Below are 16,990 nucleotides of genomic sequence, written 5' to 3' on the forward strand. Positions count from 1 at the left end.
CGGAGTGGCCATATGGGCACAAGTGACGCTGAACGTTCTGGACGCCCTGTTGAGGTTACTACTCCAGAAATCATTGATAAAATCCATGATATGGTGATGGATGACAGAAGAGTGAAGGTGCGTGAGATTGCTAGTGCTGTGGGCATCTCGAATGAACGGGTACATAATATTTTGCATCAACATTTGGACATGACAAAGCTCCGCAAGATGGGTGCAGCGATTGCTCACGCTTGACCAAAAACGAAATCGTGTGAAGTGTTGCAAGGACGGTTTGCAGCTGTTCCAGAAGAATCCGCAGGACTTTAAGCGTCGTTTCGTCACTGTGGATGAAACATGGATACATCACTACACTCCTGAGACCAAAGAACAATCTACGAGTAAACAATGGGTTACCAAGGGGGAATCTGCGCCAAAAAAGGGCGAAGACCGTTCCTTCGGCCGGAAATATTAAGGCGACTGTCTTTTGGGATTCGCAAGAAATAATCCTCATCGACTATCTGGAAAAGGGTAAAACTATTACAGGTGCATATTATTCATCGTTATTGGACTGTTTGAAAACCGAGCTGCAAGAAAAACGCCCACGATTGGCCCACAAAAAAGTCCTTTTCCATCACGACAACGCACCAGCTCACACCTCAGCAGTTGTGGTCGCAAAATTAATGGAAATAGGGTTCCAACTCGTTTCACATCCCCCCTATTCTCCAGACTTGGCTCCCTCGGACTACTATTTGTTCCCCAATATGAAGTAATGGCTGGCGGGAAAAAGATTTTATTCAAACGAGGAAGTGATTGCAGAAACGAATGGCTATTTTTCAGACTTGGACAAATCCTATTATTCGGAAGGGATCAACAAACTAGAGCAGCGTTGGACGAAGTGTATAAGCCTAAAAGGAGACTATGTTGAAAAATAAAAAAGTTTTACCCCAAAAAATTAAGTAGTTTTTATTTTTGCACGGACTTTTCAAACGACCCTAATTGGTATGTGAATAACTTGATTTCAAGAGACTGAGCGTGTACCAGCATGTTGTGTTTCAATAAATGAGCCGTTTATTTTGAAAGTGAGGCATGTCCATTTTTGAAAAAAAATGAAGATAATGGTAATTATAGATAAAACTTAGTATAAACTTTTTATCTGTAAACAATTTAGAGTAACAAAAAATTCACAATCCTAATATTTGGGAGATGGAAGTTTTAGCTCTTCACAATATTGTAAATATGTTTAATTTGAAAATGGTGCAAGTCCATCTTAGGTTAAAATTATTTAACCGTGCAGCAAAATTTAACTCCGGTGAAGCAAATGTGATGGTTTAACATCATGTCTTATCTATCTATCTTTGATATTGGTAATCGGTGATGGTACAATATTTCATAAAATTTATTATTATTTAATAATAATAAATACATCTTAATTTTGTGTTTAGATAATAACACCAACATCGGGAAATTTTAGTACTATTGGCTCTGAAAAACTGTAAATTGTATAACATTCGACTTATATTATCGGCTATCAAGTAAGTTGTGTTATTTTGTGCTCGGTGTACGAAAATAGTTTCATTATTGTGGTTTATTTTATAAAAAGAAAAAAATGGCTGAAACCGATTGCAACGGTAATTATAACTCTGATGCATCTGAAAGTGAATTTGGTAGGTAACAAAAATAAAAATACTTTTCTAGGAAATGACGCCATTTCAATAAAATCCTCATTTGCAAGTAATTTTATTATGTTTGTAGAAATAAGACCCATGACAATCGGTAATAAAAGAAGGATCTTGGAATCAGAATCTGAATACGAAGGCAATTCGGACCAAAATGATTCAAAAAAAGAAGAAGAATAGTTGAACTATTGATTAGTATTTTGTTTTTATTGTTAAAAAAAGACTGATACGACTGAAATATTATCCATTTAAATCAACGATTACAATAATTCATTAATTTTGAAAGTGAGGCAAGTCCAATTAGTTATAATAAATCTTTATTTTTCTTAGCCAGCACTATAAACACTATTGGATTATAAACTTACATTATCTAACACCACAAAATACAAAAAATATGTCTATTAATATTTACCAATATTTTTAAATTTATTGAAATGCAAAACCTTAAACATCTCGAAATAACAAGAAATGGACTTGCCTCACTTTCAACATAAACGGCACAAATATTTCCTAATCAATACAAATATTTATTCTGACAGCTATCTTTCTGTAAAGCTGGTGATTCCCATGTTTATTTCTGTGTTTTTTGTTGGGTGCTATCCATTCACAGTCTAAAGATTGAATACGATAATGTGTTTGTAAACATCAGACGTACGATTCAAGAGGTTAGCTATTGATTACTTAGTTTTACATGTTTACACCATGAACACTTTAATAGTAAGTGAAACAATGTAAGCTTTATAAAAGTAAAAAAGTTATGTTTGTAAATAGAATATGCAACAGGCCGGTGAAGTGGATAGCGCTAATCCACTGTAATCAAACATGCCAACAGTCACATGGGAGTAGATGAAAATACGAGTAGATACTAAGCTAACCAGCAGTATCAAATTGGTTCGTTAGTGAATTGGCTCGTTAGACCAATCCAGTCAGTAATTTACGTAATTATTCTTAATGGAAATTGTCTAAAAGTGTTCTCCAAATCATCAGGATAGTTAGTTTTACTATATCTTAAGAGATTATAATTGAGTTCACCATCGGCAAACGTTTTGAGGGGCGGAAAAAGCTAGTAATGCTTAGAAAATGGCCTAAATTATACTATAACCGTACACGTGATTATTTTTAACCAAAACAATAAACCTTGGTAATAAGTGACAGCATTTATTTAGCTTAAAAATTTGCAAATATAAGTTATCATACATACATACAATATTTTACAAACTAGTACTTTTGCAAAAATTCTAAAAAATCTAGAAGTGGTTACAATATTTTGCAATTTTACTGAAAAGTATGAGTAATTTTACAAAATTTCTGAACCACGTCCGTAATATTGGAAAAAGCCGAGAACAGGAGGTTGTGGAGAGCTAATGAATAAGCCAAAAACTTATTAATCACTTTTAATATTAGCTTATTAGCTTAGTTTCAAAATTTTATTGAGTAGTTCAAGAAAATCTGTGTTTTATTCACATTATTTAGCATATTTCTTTAATTAACTAAAGAATAGCACACAGATCTAAACTCGTTAAACGAAAATCCTTTATATCGAAATTGGTACCTAACACTCATTTAATATGTAAATTTTATATTTTTTAATATAGTTCATAAATTAATTAATTATTAAATTACACGTTTGCAAAAAATGGTACTGGATTTGATGTTTCTGATCAATTATATTCTTATGGTAGGTGAATTCCTTTCATAATGCCGACGCTGTTTTGAGGCCTACTTTTTTGTAATTAATCACAGATTTCTGCATCAATTTTTAAAATAATATCTATTCATGGTATACTTTTCGAAAGGTGATTGTATGTTAGATGTTTTTCATGAGTAGTGTACGTTTTTAACATACATACGAGGGTCGTTTGAAAAGTCCGTGCAAAAATAAAAACTACTTAATTTTTTGGGGTAAACCTTTTTTATTTTTCAACATAGTCTCCTTTTAGGCTTATACACTTCGTCCAACGATGCTCTAGTTTGTTGATCCCTTCCGAATAATAGGATTTGTCCAAGTCTGAAAAATAGCCATTCGTTTCTGCAATCACCTCCTCGTTTGAATAAAATCTTTTTCCCGCCAGCCATTTCTTCATATTGGGGAACAAATAGTAGTCCGAGGGAGCCAAGTCTGGAGAATAGAGGGGATGTGAAACGAGTTGGAACCCTATTTCCATTAATTTTGCGACCACAACTGCTGAGGTGTGAGCTGGTGCGTTGTCGTGATGAAAAAGGACTTTTTTGTGGGCCAATCGTGGGCGTTTTTCTTGCAGCTCGGTTTTCAAACGGTCCAATAACGATGAATAATATGCACCTGTAATAGTTTTACCCTTTTCCAGATAGTCGATGAGGATTATTCCTTGCGAATCCCAAAAGACAGTCGCTATAATCTTTCCGGCCGCAGGAACGGTCTTCGCCTTTTTTGGCGCAGATTCCCCCTTGGTAACCCATTGTTTAGATTGTTCTTTGGTCTCAGGAGTGTAGTGATGTATCCATGTTTCATCCACAGTGACGTAACGACGCTTAAAGTCCTGCGGATTCTTCTGGAACAGCTGCAAACCGTCCTTGCAACCCTTCACACGATTTCGTTTTTGGCCAAGCGTGAGCAATCGCGGCACCCATCTTGCGGATAGCTTTGTCATGTCCAAATGTTGATGAAAATATTATGTACCCGTTCATTCGAGATGCCCACAGCACTAGCAATCTCACGCACCTTCACTCTTCTGTCATCCATCACCATATCATGGATTTTATCAATGATTTCTGGAGTAGTAACCTCAACAGGGCGTCCAGAACGTTCAGCGTCACTTGTGCCCATATGGCCACTCCGAAAATTTTGAAACCACTGTTCTAATCGATTCTAATCGAAGGTGCAGAGTCACCATAATGTTTATCAAGCTTCTCTTTAGTCTCCTGAGGCGTTTTGCCTTTCATAAAGTAGTGTTTAATCAACACATGAAATTCTTTTTCGTCCATTTTTTGAAAATCACTCGACTTCCTCGATTCAAACGAATGCCAAACACAAAGAAATAGACCGATCTGGCTGAAACTTGGTGTGTGTTCTTCCAAGAGATGCTACTAACTAAACATAACCTCGATACGGGCCAGTAGTGCTATCTCTCTGACTTTGCACGAACTTTTCAAACGACCCTCGTATATAATATTTTTGAGAAAAATGAAGTCAGAGTTTTTGGAAAAAATTAGAAACTTGCTATTTCTTATGTTTGGGTCACAAAGTGAAATACTTAATATTATTATACAGTAAAAGCTCCTTATTCGCGCTTCCTTCATTCGCGTTTTCACTATTCGCGGATTAAAAAAATGCGACCCAATTCCTATATTCGCGGATATTCGCGGAAGTACACTATGATAATAAAAGGATTCCAATAGGTATCCAACTGGGTTTGGATTGGATATCCTTTGTAAATGCCGTCAAATGGACTAATAAAAAAAGTAAAATAGATCTTATTACAACTTTGCCTAAAGTATGTTGTTAAATGATATCGCCGAGGACTTTGACATAAGCCGCCTTGCCGCGATCGGTGTTTTTGAGAATGTAAACGCACAGAATGAAAGCAACCTTATTACTCGATGAATAAAGTATATTTTTAAATGTTGCTGTTCCGTTCTATAGTAAAAGCCGCTTTGCGTGTTTTATTGTTTCGTCTTTCACATTCGTTACAAAAATTGTGATCGAGTAACACGTCTCTACCGCTCTTTTTCTAATTTATAATGTCAACTAAAAAAAATGAGAAACGAGTTTCGACACGAAAAAAATCTGTGATACCACTTAAAGTGAAAATAGAAATGCTTGATCGCTTACGCCTTGGAGAGTCATTTGCATCCATATCACGCTCATTCAATGTCAACGAATCAACTGTACGATCGATAAAAAAATCCGAAGATAAAATAAGATCGTCTGTAGCTTCAACTTCACTGTCAGCGAAAATTGTTCGTGATCCAGCAATAGAAAAACTGGAAGTGGCGTTGTCATTATGGATCGAAGACCGCAACCAAAAAAGGGTGCCCCTGAGTTGTCCAATGGTCCGGGAGAAGGCAAAGTATCTTTACGCTCATTTTAAAGAACCTGATGGTAGTTGTAGTGGCAAGTTCAAACTTTGACTGCAAACAAAAGCTTTTAAAAACTGCCAAGCAAGAGAAAATTACAAAATTCTTCAAACCATTGCCTAAGCCTTAAGATAATTAATCAAAATGTTCAAAAACTTCAATTAAATTGATTTTTTTATATATTTGTTTTTTTTTATTTTGTCACCTAGGAACGTATCCCCTATAATCCCATATAAATTACCATTCCGTATTCACGGTTTCTGTATTCGCGGCATATTTATGGAACATATACCCCGCGAATAAAGAGCTTTTACTGTATTGGAATATAAATTAGTTGATTTAAAAGTAAATTTAACCTTATTTCTAATGAGCTTATTGAAATCGCTGTAGCTTTAATCGTTTGAGAAATATAGACAACTTTTTGCTAAAAAGTAGTAACATCTTGAAAAAACATAAAATTAAAAATATCTACAAAACGGAGCCGAATCAAGCCATAGTTTATATAGAATTTTTTGTTGCAAATGATGCCCAGAATCGCCTCCCGAAGTAAAGGTAGTCTTATGCTTAACACCCTGTATACTAAACATACTAAATTTACAAATATATACTAAAACTATATTAGTATTTATACTAAGTATATTTAGTATATACTAAAACATTTGCTAAACTTCAGAACTGAACATATTATTTCACAATTAAAAATTAAAATGATTAATAAAAAATTGCTCGTATAATTTCAAGCTAATACTGTATACTTATATAGCTTGCACTAATCATGACCATTCAAATAGAGAATAACATTACTTTTCTTGAATTTTCTGTTTCCCAAGTACTGTGCCCTGAACTCCTGTAGAGTCATACACTCCCCAATGAAATGGATGATATCTTCAATCGCTCCAGGATTACAGAGAGAACAATAAAGGCCTATTTTCGTCCCTGTTTACACTAAAATTCAAATTAAACAGTGCACCTCTCAGCTTCATTATTACATTAATAAATTTCACACTGTTTTTCAACATTAATATATACGTTTTCCCCTAAATTCAACATTAATTCTTTGCAAATACACTCAACAGCAAAAAAAACCGGACACTTAATATTTTTTATATTAAATGCTGATTATCAGTAATGTGTTTGTTTTTGTGGGTAATCTGGTTATTACAGAGAAGGAAGGGTCTAAGTCCATTGGACTGATCCCTTCAGGATTAGTAGGGCATGAGATAAGACTCAGATGTGGCTTATTTGTCTTGAGGCTGCTTTACCTGACGGAACTCTTCTAAACTGTAAGCAGGTTTTCGCACCTTTAAAGATCTTTAATTTATTAACCGCGCCTTTATGTCATTAATAGACGTGTTTTTTTTATTTTGGTCCAGAATAATGGTTCTTTCGAATGTAGACGTAGCCCGAGCTGATGCCTTGGCAAGAGAAGGCCAGAGCGTCCGATCTATCGCAGAAACCCTTGGAGTAGCGAAGTCCGCCATTAATGATGCACTCCGGCGTTTCCGGGAGACTGGCAGTTATGAACGGAGGGCTGGCAGGGGCCGACCAAGGGCCACAACTGAAGTTGACGATGGATTTATCACGCTCTCAGTATTGAGAGACCGCCATTTAACTGCTCCTGAGGTTCGGGACAGGCTTCAAGTGGCGCGAAATACGCGTGTTAGCTCGGACACAGTACGGCGGAGACTGAGGGAGCGTGGACTTGAAGCAAGGCGCCCCGCGACATGCCCCAACTCCTGGAAAGGTATCGTAGAGAAAGGCGATTATTTGCCAACCAGCATTTTCATTGGACTGTAGTGCAATGGGGAACAGTTTTATTCACAGATGAGTCTCGCTTTGGTCTATATCACCCAGACGATCGAGAAAGAGTGTGGAGACGATCAGGGGAGCGATTTGCTCAATGTTCTCTTCGCGAGTCACGACCTTTCGAAAGGAGATCAGTTATGGTTTGGGGTGGAATCAATTTCCACGCCCGTACTGAACTGATTTTCATTGATAATGGGGGCTCTGACTGCTCGGAGGTACATTGAGGAAGTGCCCCTAGAGACCGTGATCCCGTTGGCTCCATTTATTGGTGACCAATTCATTTTGAAGCAGAATAATGCTCGCCCACATACCGCCAGAATTGTTACCGAATACTTGGAGCAAGTGGGAATCACAGTTCTGGACTGGCCTGCACGAACTCCCGGTATGAATCCAATAGAACATTTATGGGTTAATTTAGGAAGGCGTGTTAGACATCGTCATCCTCCTCCTAGTGACTTAAATCTTCGTGAAGAATGGGATGCTCCGCCGGTGGCGTACGTCCAAAATTTAATTTCTTCTATGCCTGACAGGATTAGGGCCCTTCGCCGTAGAAGAGGGAGAAATACCCACTATTAGAAGAACATCCCTTGTCAGAAAACCTGATAAAAATGAAGAATAAAGTTTAAAAAAAATGTGTTAATTTCTTATTTTTTCTTTATTTTATAATTTTGTGTTAATAATTAATAAAACTTATTCATTTGTGGCAGATTTTGTGTAAATAACTTATAAATAAACCAATTCTTACCATAAATTAAAAAGATTGGCGTATTTAACAAAATTATGAGACCAAATCTGAGTGTCCGTTTTTTTTTGCTGTTGAGTGTACAATGGAATTTCGCGCTATTTGCTTTTCGTGTCAGACTATCTCTAAATTCTGATTTTATTTTTAAAATCAATTCATTATTAGATAATTTTATTTTAAACTAATAATTATTCAAATCGAAAGATGTAGGTAGGATTTTCGATAATTGTGAACAAAATGAATTCTATTAGCAAAAATGAATAATAACAAATTTAAATACATAAAAGTATTTAAAAGCATGACTTTACGTTTTGTGTATTTAGAGAGAATACGGCTCTGTATAACAAGGAAATTTTAAAACAAATTTGCAGAACCGTCTCCTTAAGAATGGATGGTTACTCTAGCTCAGAGAGCGCAGGATTACATTGATGAAGATATTTGGAACTGATAAATGTGGAGAGGAAATTAGAATTGTTTTGGTCTACTACTGAGTTGGCTTTAACAAATTACTAGGCGATTTAGTCATTTGATTTATTACATTGACTATGGCCAACTCCGCTGGTATAATATTTAGAGGCAGCGAGTGTTAAGAACATTGTAACGTAAGTAAGACTGCAGCGGGGAGTCGCAGCGAAGGGCGATCAGTGCTATGATGTATTCACGGGCCAGGATTATGCAGGGGATGTATTGTGAGGCAGGTAACAGCAGCCGTCAGAGTCCAAGTTTGTCTCTCCGTTGAATCTGCGCTCCTAATTAATGGCCTGTACCACACCAGTCATGTGGTCCTGTTCTTGCAGCCCGCTGCTGGCGAGTGATGCTTACTGCAGGCTTCGCTGTGTCAGTGTCCGCACCCTAATGAAGCACCCTAGTGTATTCACCAGCCTTCACAACTTGGCTCCTTCATCCAACAACTTTATCACCATTTGTATTATTCGTGGCACATAGTTTACACGTCGTTTCTCTATTATACTTGGTATTGATAATGTTTTTTTTTTAAGGCGCGTCAACTCTCTCTGTCCCTCTCCTCCGGCTATACGGTTCTCGAAGGACGTTGGCCTCCTCGACACCTTTCCCCACTCCCCTCCCACCAAGGCAACTCCCCTCCAAGTCCTTACTCCCAAATTTCTAATATCTTTCTCTACATTATCCAGCCACCTAATCCTCGGTCATCCTCTCGCCTCCCTGGGTGTCCATTCGTTATTTTCCTGGGAAATCTAGAATCTTCCATCCTCACTAAATGGCCTAGCCATCTCAATCTTCCCCCTCTTCACCAAACTAAATCCTGCTGCTGATACAGCTCTCTTATTTCTCTGTTCTTCCTACTTCTGTACCTTTCCTCTTCTTTCACTGTGCCAAACATTTTCCTCAGAATCTTCCTCTCCCAGGCATTAAACAATTCTTCCATCCTCCTTGGTTAAGACCCACCTTTCACTGGCATACCTAACCACTGGCATCAATATGCTTTTATAGACGGTCAGCTTTGCCTTCCTTGATAGTTCTCGAAAAAACTTAAGAACCTTCTGAAGTGCCCAGAAACACCTCTAGCCTGCCGTTAACCTGCCTTTTACATTGTATTTCTACACACACTTCATTCTTATCGGTTAAAACGGCCCCCAGATATTTGCAAGAAGAAACCCTCTCAAAATTGTACGGTGTGGATATAGGCGCCTCATCACTACGCAGGTTTCTTCGAGAACACACCACAAAACTTCGCCTTCGTCTGATTTATTTTTTAGCCCAATTTTTTTGAAGCCGCTTCAAATTCTTGAAAAGAACCCCCAAAGAGCTGCTCTGGTTCTTCCAGTCAAGACGACATCGTCCGATTAAACAGCAATGAGGAGAGAGGGTCCCCCTGCCACAAAGCCTTTCCTTAAGACGAAAAGTTCCGAGGTATAAGCCTGCACCTTCACACAAGGCGCGTCAACATCTGTGGTTATTGGCGCCCGAAGCTTTTTTCACTGCACTGCCCGCCTCTGGACAGTGTTCTCTCGTTACAGATGTTACAGGGAAGTGAGCTGTAAGAAGCTCCTAGAAAGAAAAAAAAATCTAAGGGTCAGCAGCTGGATTCGAACCCCGGTCCTCCGAATGGGAATCCAATATGCTAACCGCACAGCTAATTTGTTCCCAAATGTTATTTATTTGTAATTATTCTGGTGAAAAATGTAGTACAAACACTTACACGACATTCCCTTATTATTCCCAGTATCCCAAATCCGAAATTTTCTCTATACTCCGAACGTTTGGTTCCTTTCTAAGAAAGGCCAGAGCTTTAACTTGCAGCCTGGCTATCCGTGAAGAACCTAATAAGACGGTATGGATGATGGGATCTGAAATGTAAAAGGGAGCATTGGGTACGCAGGATTTTGGATTGAAAGAGTTGAATGTTACAGAGTTTTGTGCATTTGGCTGTACCGTGCAGTTTAAGTCCATAAGTCCATATTACAGGTAGTAGAATCTCCAATAGTTGTCTGTTATGTAAAGTGGATTTGGAGCGTTTATCTAATAGTTTCTTTAATATTCCGTATCCGTGGTTCAGTTAAGTCTAGTTTGAGTCTAGTATGAGGGTTCCATGTCAATCGTTTGTCCAAATTGAGTCCTAGATAACGGACTTCCGCAACTACTGGGAAATAAGAGTGAAATTTATAACGGATAGGCTTTTAGATTTATTAATTTACAGTAGAACCTCGATTAACCGGGCTGACCTCCGGCTATACCAACCCCGGAAAACTGAAATCCTGGTTAAACCGAATACAGAGTATTACATAGTATACGAGGGTCGTCTGAAAAGTCCGTGCAAAGTCAGAGAGATAGCACTACTGGCGCGTATCGAGGTTATGTTTAGTTAGTAGCATCTCTTGGAAGAACACACACCAAGTTTCAGCCAGATCGGTCTATTTCTTTGTGTTTGGCATTCGTTTGAATCGAGGAAGTCGAGTGATTTTCAAAAAATGGACGAAAAAGAATTTCGTGTGTTGATTAAACACTACTTTATGAAAGGCAAAACGCCTCAGGAGAGAAGCTTGATAAACATTATGGTGACTCTGCACCTTCGATTAGAACAGTTTATAAGTGGTTTCAAAATTTTCGGAGTGGCCATATGGGCACAAGTGACGCTGAACGTTCTGGACGCCCTGTTGAGGTTACTACTCCAGAAATCATTGATAAAATCCATGATATGGTGATGGATGACAGAAGAGTGAAGGTGCGTGAGATTGCTAGTGCTGTGGGCATCTCGAATGAACGGGTACATAATATTTTGCATCAACATTTGGACATGACAAAGCTATCCGCAAGATGGGTGCCGCGATTGCTCACGCTTGACCAAAAACGAAATCGTGTGAAGTGTTGCAAGGACGGTTTGCAGCTGTTCCAGAAGAATCCGCAGGACTTTAAGCGTCGTTTCGTCACTGTGGATGAAACATGGATACATCACTACACTCCTGAGCACTACACTACCAAGGGGGAATCTGCGCCAAAAAAGGCGAAGACCGTTCCTTCGGCCGGAAAGATTATGGCGACTGTCTTTTGGGATTCGCAAGGAATAATCCTCATCGACTATCTGGAAAAGGGTAAAACTATTACAGGTGCATATTATTCATCGTTATTGGACCTTTTGAAAACCGAGCTGCAAGAAAAACGCGCACGATTGGCCCACAAAAAAGTCCTTTTCCATCACGACAACGCACCAGCTCACACCTCAGCAGTTGTGGTCGCAAAATTAATGGAAATAGGGTTCCAACTCGTTTCACATCCCCCTATTCTCCAGACTTGGCTCCCTCGGACTACTATTTGTTCCCCAATATGAAGAAATGGCTGGCGGGAAAAAGATTTTATTCAAACGAGGAGGTGATTGCAGAAACGAATGGCTATTTTTCAGACTTGGACAAATCCTATTATTCGGAAGGGATCAACAAACTAGAACAGCGTTGGGCGAAGTGTATAAGCCTAAAAGAAGACTATGTTGAAAAATAAAAAAGGTTTACCCCAAAAAATTAAGTAGTTTTTATTTTTGCACGAACTTTTCAAACGACCCTCGTACTCATAGATTACAAAGTACAAAGTAAATAATGGATACCTGTCAAACAATCGGTAATGAGTCTGCATAAAGACTCGTTTATACACCAAAACATGTACTCGTAGAATTGAACATACAACAAGGGGGCGCCACTAAACACATTTTCTGAAAAAAATGTAGATAACTCCTTTTTGCACCAAGCTCTTCAATTGCTAGGCAACCATTTGTTTGGTTATAACGGGTTGATTTAGATTTTCTAATTGTGTGGATAATTTATATTCTATCTGTATTTTTTTCAATCACGCATTGACACAAAAGCAATTTAAATGCTATCTTATAACCTTTAGTTTGATCATTACAGTTCTAAAACGCAAATGACGACAAATGCTTTTGTAGTATTTGAAATAAAGCAAAAGTGTTTACAAAATATCAAATGAAATGTATAATTTTACTCATAGTTTGTTAAAACAAATCGACAACCCAAAGCAAATAACCATATTTAGATTTTTCTTCAGATAAAACACACTTGTGTAAGGTTTTGTTCAGTTATGTTTGTAAAAAGGAGACTTTCATAGCACTACCCGTTAAGCCAACTGAATTTTAAAGATGTTTAGTTTTGAAAATATTCAGTTTAAAATTTTTAAACTTAACTCTTGGGCAAATGGGCATTAGTGACCCAAGAGCTAGTGCTAAAAAAAAAAAAAGAACAAAATTTGACCCACGTCTCAAAAAGGTTCGCATTCCCCTGTTCTAGTTGAACAAATTTGATCAAAACCTTCTTGTAAAATATTCCGTTGGTACCTAACCGTTATTATGGTGGCTTAGGCTGTTCATTGACAAAAGGCTAATCTGGAGAATTCAACCCAACAGAGGATGCCGGACATTGTTGTAAAGACTACTTGACAATAGATGCAGTCACTCAACGAACAATAATTGACTTATACACAATACCAATTTTAAGATCTACCTGGCCGTGCGGAATTGAACTTTGGGGTTTAACCCATAAGTTTTAACTTTAAGATAATAAGAATCTCTTCAAAATCCTTCGTGCAATAGTTATTGCTTCCTTCTGCGTTTCAAATTTAACTATCCTTTAGAGACTTTTTAATTCTTTCTGCCCAGTAGCCGGATCTGGTTACAAAAAAAAAATCCATCAATCCCTGCAATCCCATCCTAATCCCTTGGTCCGCCATCTCTCATCTCGTACCATTCCAGATACTCCTCCCTGGCGGTTAAATCGCCAGTGACCTTTTAGTTATTATAACTAACAGAAAATACTTTTTATAAGGGTCTGATTGAAAATCAAATGATAAAATACTCTTGTTCAAAATTTTAATAACTCTTACTTGATCTCCAACAGTTGTGATAGAATAGAGAGTACCTAGACCACTTTATGCGATCTAATCATCCTCACCAACACCGCAATTGGCTTACCTGAAAAACAAACGATTGATTGGTAATTGAAAATTCAATTACACACTTGAGTGCAACTTATTTCTTAATCCGAAAATCAATCTATCAAGATAAATCGACAACATCTTTCAGATGTTTTAAAATTAAATATGGTCGCCACCTTGTGATTCGTAACATAAATTTACTCGAAAGGATTTTATTTTTCGAAGTAAGGAAAAGTTAGTTATGGATTATTTTCACATAAGGATATTGAAAGCATTAAAGACGAGATGTTACTAAAGGACCCAATATTGGGTGAAGAGATAATCTGGAATTTGCTTGTACCATACTTGGATTGTTTCAGTTCGGCAGAGATATTAGGATTGTTGTAAATAGTTTTGGTTAGACATTTATTAGCAAGTTCGATTACTTTGAGGCACGGATATGTTTGCGCTTTGATTAAGCTGCCAAGTTTAGTGAAGCGCCATATATTCCGCGCCCCTGCAAGCTATTTGTCGACATTGTTTCAATTTCTTTAGAAAAAGTGTCATTTTTTTAGGTAAAACGTGAAGAATATCATTGGAATCGTACTTTCGGTAGAAGTATTGCCGTGGAAATATGAATTGCAATCAGCAAAACTTTAATCAATTAAATTCCAATTTTTTCAATTAGAACATTTTAATTTTAATCATGATTAAAATTAAAAAAATTAATCGATTAAAATTAGTTGATTGAATTAAATTCACTTTTAATTTAATTAGAATTTAATCAATTAAACTTTTTAATCATAAACAAAATTATTTAAAAATTTAATCATAATTTTAATTGATTGAATTAAATTCCAAATTTAGTTTTAATCACTTTTGATGATGAAATTCTTTAATTTAATCAAATTTTAGGAGATTAAATTTTTATAAACACAACTTTGTCCATGGTTGAACCAGGGCCAATGCACCTTCATTCTGTCTAGCTGGTGCATCTGCGGCACCTACACTCTACCAACCAGCTCCCTCATCTACATCAATGTCACTTTTCTTAAACTCGGCACCTTCATTCTATCAATTGTAGAGAGTGCTTGGAGAATTGGGAAATTTTGTTTTGAAATATCCTCTCTAACTATTGTTCCCTTTCTATTCTTAAAGATCCTCTACAAAAATTGTAAGGTTCACTACCTTTGTACACAACTCAATTTGTTGTTGAGCAGAGTGCTTGAGGATTATCGCAATCCGGTCTTAAGTGCTGATGACGTCTCTATTGACGTATCGCTGGAGCAATTGTTTGGTGGGGGGCAGCACGATCAATAGGATTTTTGTCATTAAAATCAGTAAAACAAAATACCCATAATAGATAGTTTACTGGATGAGTAACAAGCAATACTTTTAAATTGCAAAGTGTTACCAGCTCACAGAAAACACTGATAAATGAGGAATAAAACATCCTCTCTATCCGCATTGAGTAACCAAGTCGGTTCAAAAAGATCAAAAAGAAGGTTACAATAAAGTAGTATTCGCCTACTTTATAAGTGGCAAGTCAATCCAAGGTTGGTTCAATGTAACATAAAATAATAATTGTTTTAATGTATGCATAAAACTAAAACAATTACAAGTTAACTGAGTAATGTAGCCTTACGTGAGATCTTTCTATTCCAGGAATATCCAACAAAACGAGGTTCCGCCAGAGTGAAATAGCAAGTGCGTCGTCAAAATGGTTAAATGTGAGTGTAAGTCTAGTGAGTCACCAACATCAACCTCTTCATGTTTAACAATATGGTTAAAGTAGAAACTACATTTATGTTTACAGAAATCGCCACTAGATTTCTCCTCCAGAGGATGGAGTATAAAGTAAGCTTACAACCTAAGTAATGGCGGTTAACAAGCCTATTTCTCTTTTTTATCTATTTCACGATTAAACAATAAAAATGCTCAACTTTTTGGTTTCTGTTAACGATAATTGTGTAAAACATGAAAAAATATTATTCCAAAAGAAATATTATTTATCATATATTTAAAGGGATTTTTTTTTTCTTGCTTAAATTGAAAGTTTATCAAATACCTATGAGAGAAATGTTGAGAAAAAAATTTTAAATTAGTTATTTCATTGAAATTATTAAGTTTAAAGTAGTGGCCAATCACAAGGCAGTACGGTTACAGACTGTGGGCGGGTCATGCCCACCTCTAGCGTAATCACGCCCCGTCCAGTGTTAACCAGTTATGGCTGACCAAAGCGTATTAACAATGGTGTTAATACCGTTCACTTATTTTTCTTAATCTATTATTATTTTCTCATATTTTATTAACTTTTTTTTTGTGTTTTAGAAATAATATTAATCTTACGTAGATATTGACCAAATATTCGAAAAAATATCATTTTCAAATTTCAAGACATTTTTTACTAAGTTAAGATCGTTTTCGAATAGTTTTCGCCAATATTCGACAGTTTCACTTTACTGAAGTGTCACCACTTTACAGTTTCACGCCAAATTGAAGTTTCGTCACCAATATTTCCAAGAATTTGACATTAATTTTGTCTCAAACTTCTTAATAAGGAAATCACAAAGAAGTTCACCTAATCTCTATTTTTTGTCTATATCTGTATTAGTAACAAGGTCTTTGGGTACCTGGTCATTCAGGACATAGGGAAAACAAAGTGGCAAATTTATTGGCCAGGGAAGGCTCTGCGGGACACTTCGTTGGCCCGGAGCCCTATTTTGGGGTCTCCAAGTGTCTTAAGACTGAGGCCTGATTAAATTATGGGTGCAGACTAGGTCTCAAGAGTGGTGGCTTGCCACCACTGGGCAAAGACAGGAGTTTATTAGGGGCTACTCGCCAAAGCTGACTGCAGATATAATCCGCCAAGGCCGTGGGGCTATAAGGATGATTGTAGGCCTATTAACTAGCAACTGCAAGCTCAGCTAGCACATGCATCGCATGGGCCTGGCAGATGATAGCCTTTGTAGGTTCTGTCAGGAAGAGGAGGAAACGGCACTGCACGTGTTGTGTCAGTGTGAGGGGCTTGTCTGGCTAAGGACGTTACTTCTCGGGGAGGAAAAACCAAGGCCTGTGAGCTTTACCCAAGAACTCTCCAGAATTAAGAGTCTGATTAAACGGACGGGCCTGGAGGGCGAGCTTTAGAGTGGGGGGAGCCACAATAGATCCAAAGGGGTCGCAGTGGCGTAGGCGGCCTTGGGCCGCCCTACTAGAATCTTATCTTATCTGTGTTAGTAAGTTTCGATAATGAGTTCTAGCTTCTACTGGGTCAGATCGAAGACTGCCAACGAATAGCAATAGTGATCTAAATACCCTGGCGAACAATAGTTTGCTGAGG

General features: G+C 37.3%; 1 protein-coding gene across 5 annotated transcripts in view; it reads right to left on the reverse strand.

Annotated features, from left to right (window-relative positions):
* LOC141461765 (TWiK family of potassium channels protein 7-like) overlaps positions 1-16,990 on the reverse strand; it is a 224,632-nt gene that overhangs the window by 60,511 nt on the left and 147,131 nt on the right. For 3 of the 5 annotated variants that reach the window (XR_012463024.1, XM_074143075.1, XM_074143074.1), the window contains one exon: positions 13,621-13,708. The exons of the other annotated variants lie outside the window; for them this stretch is intronic. The gene's annotated coding sequence lies outside the window, so the exon portion shown is untranslated. The remainder of the gene's footprint in view (positions 1-13,620; positions 13,709-16,990) is intronic. 5 annotated transcript variants of the gene reach the window in all.

Source organism: Rhodnius prolixus, unplaced genomic scaffold (assembly GCF_049639745.1).
Source record: "Rhodnius prolixus isolate KJV_2025 unplaced genomic scaffold, Rpr scaffold_12, whole genome shotgun sequence".
NCBI lineage: Eukaryota > Metazoa > Arthropoda > Insecta > Hemiptera > Reduviidae > Rhodnius > Rhodnius prolixus.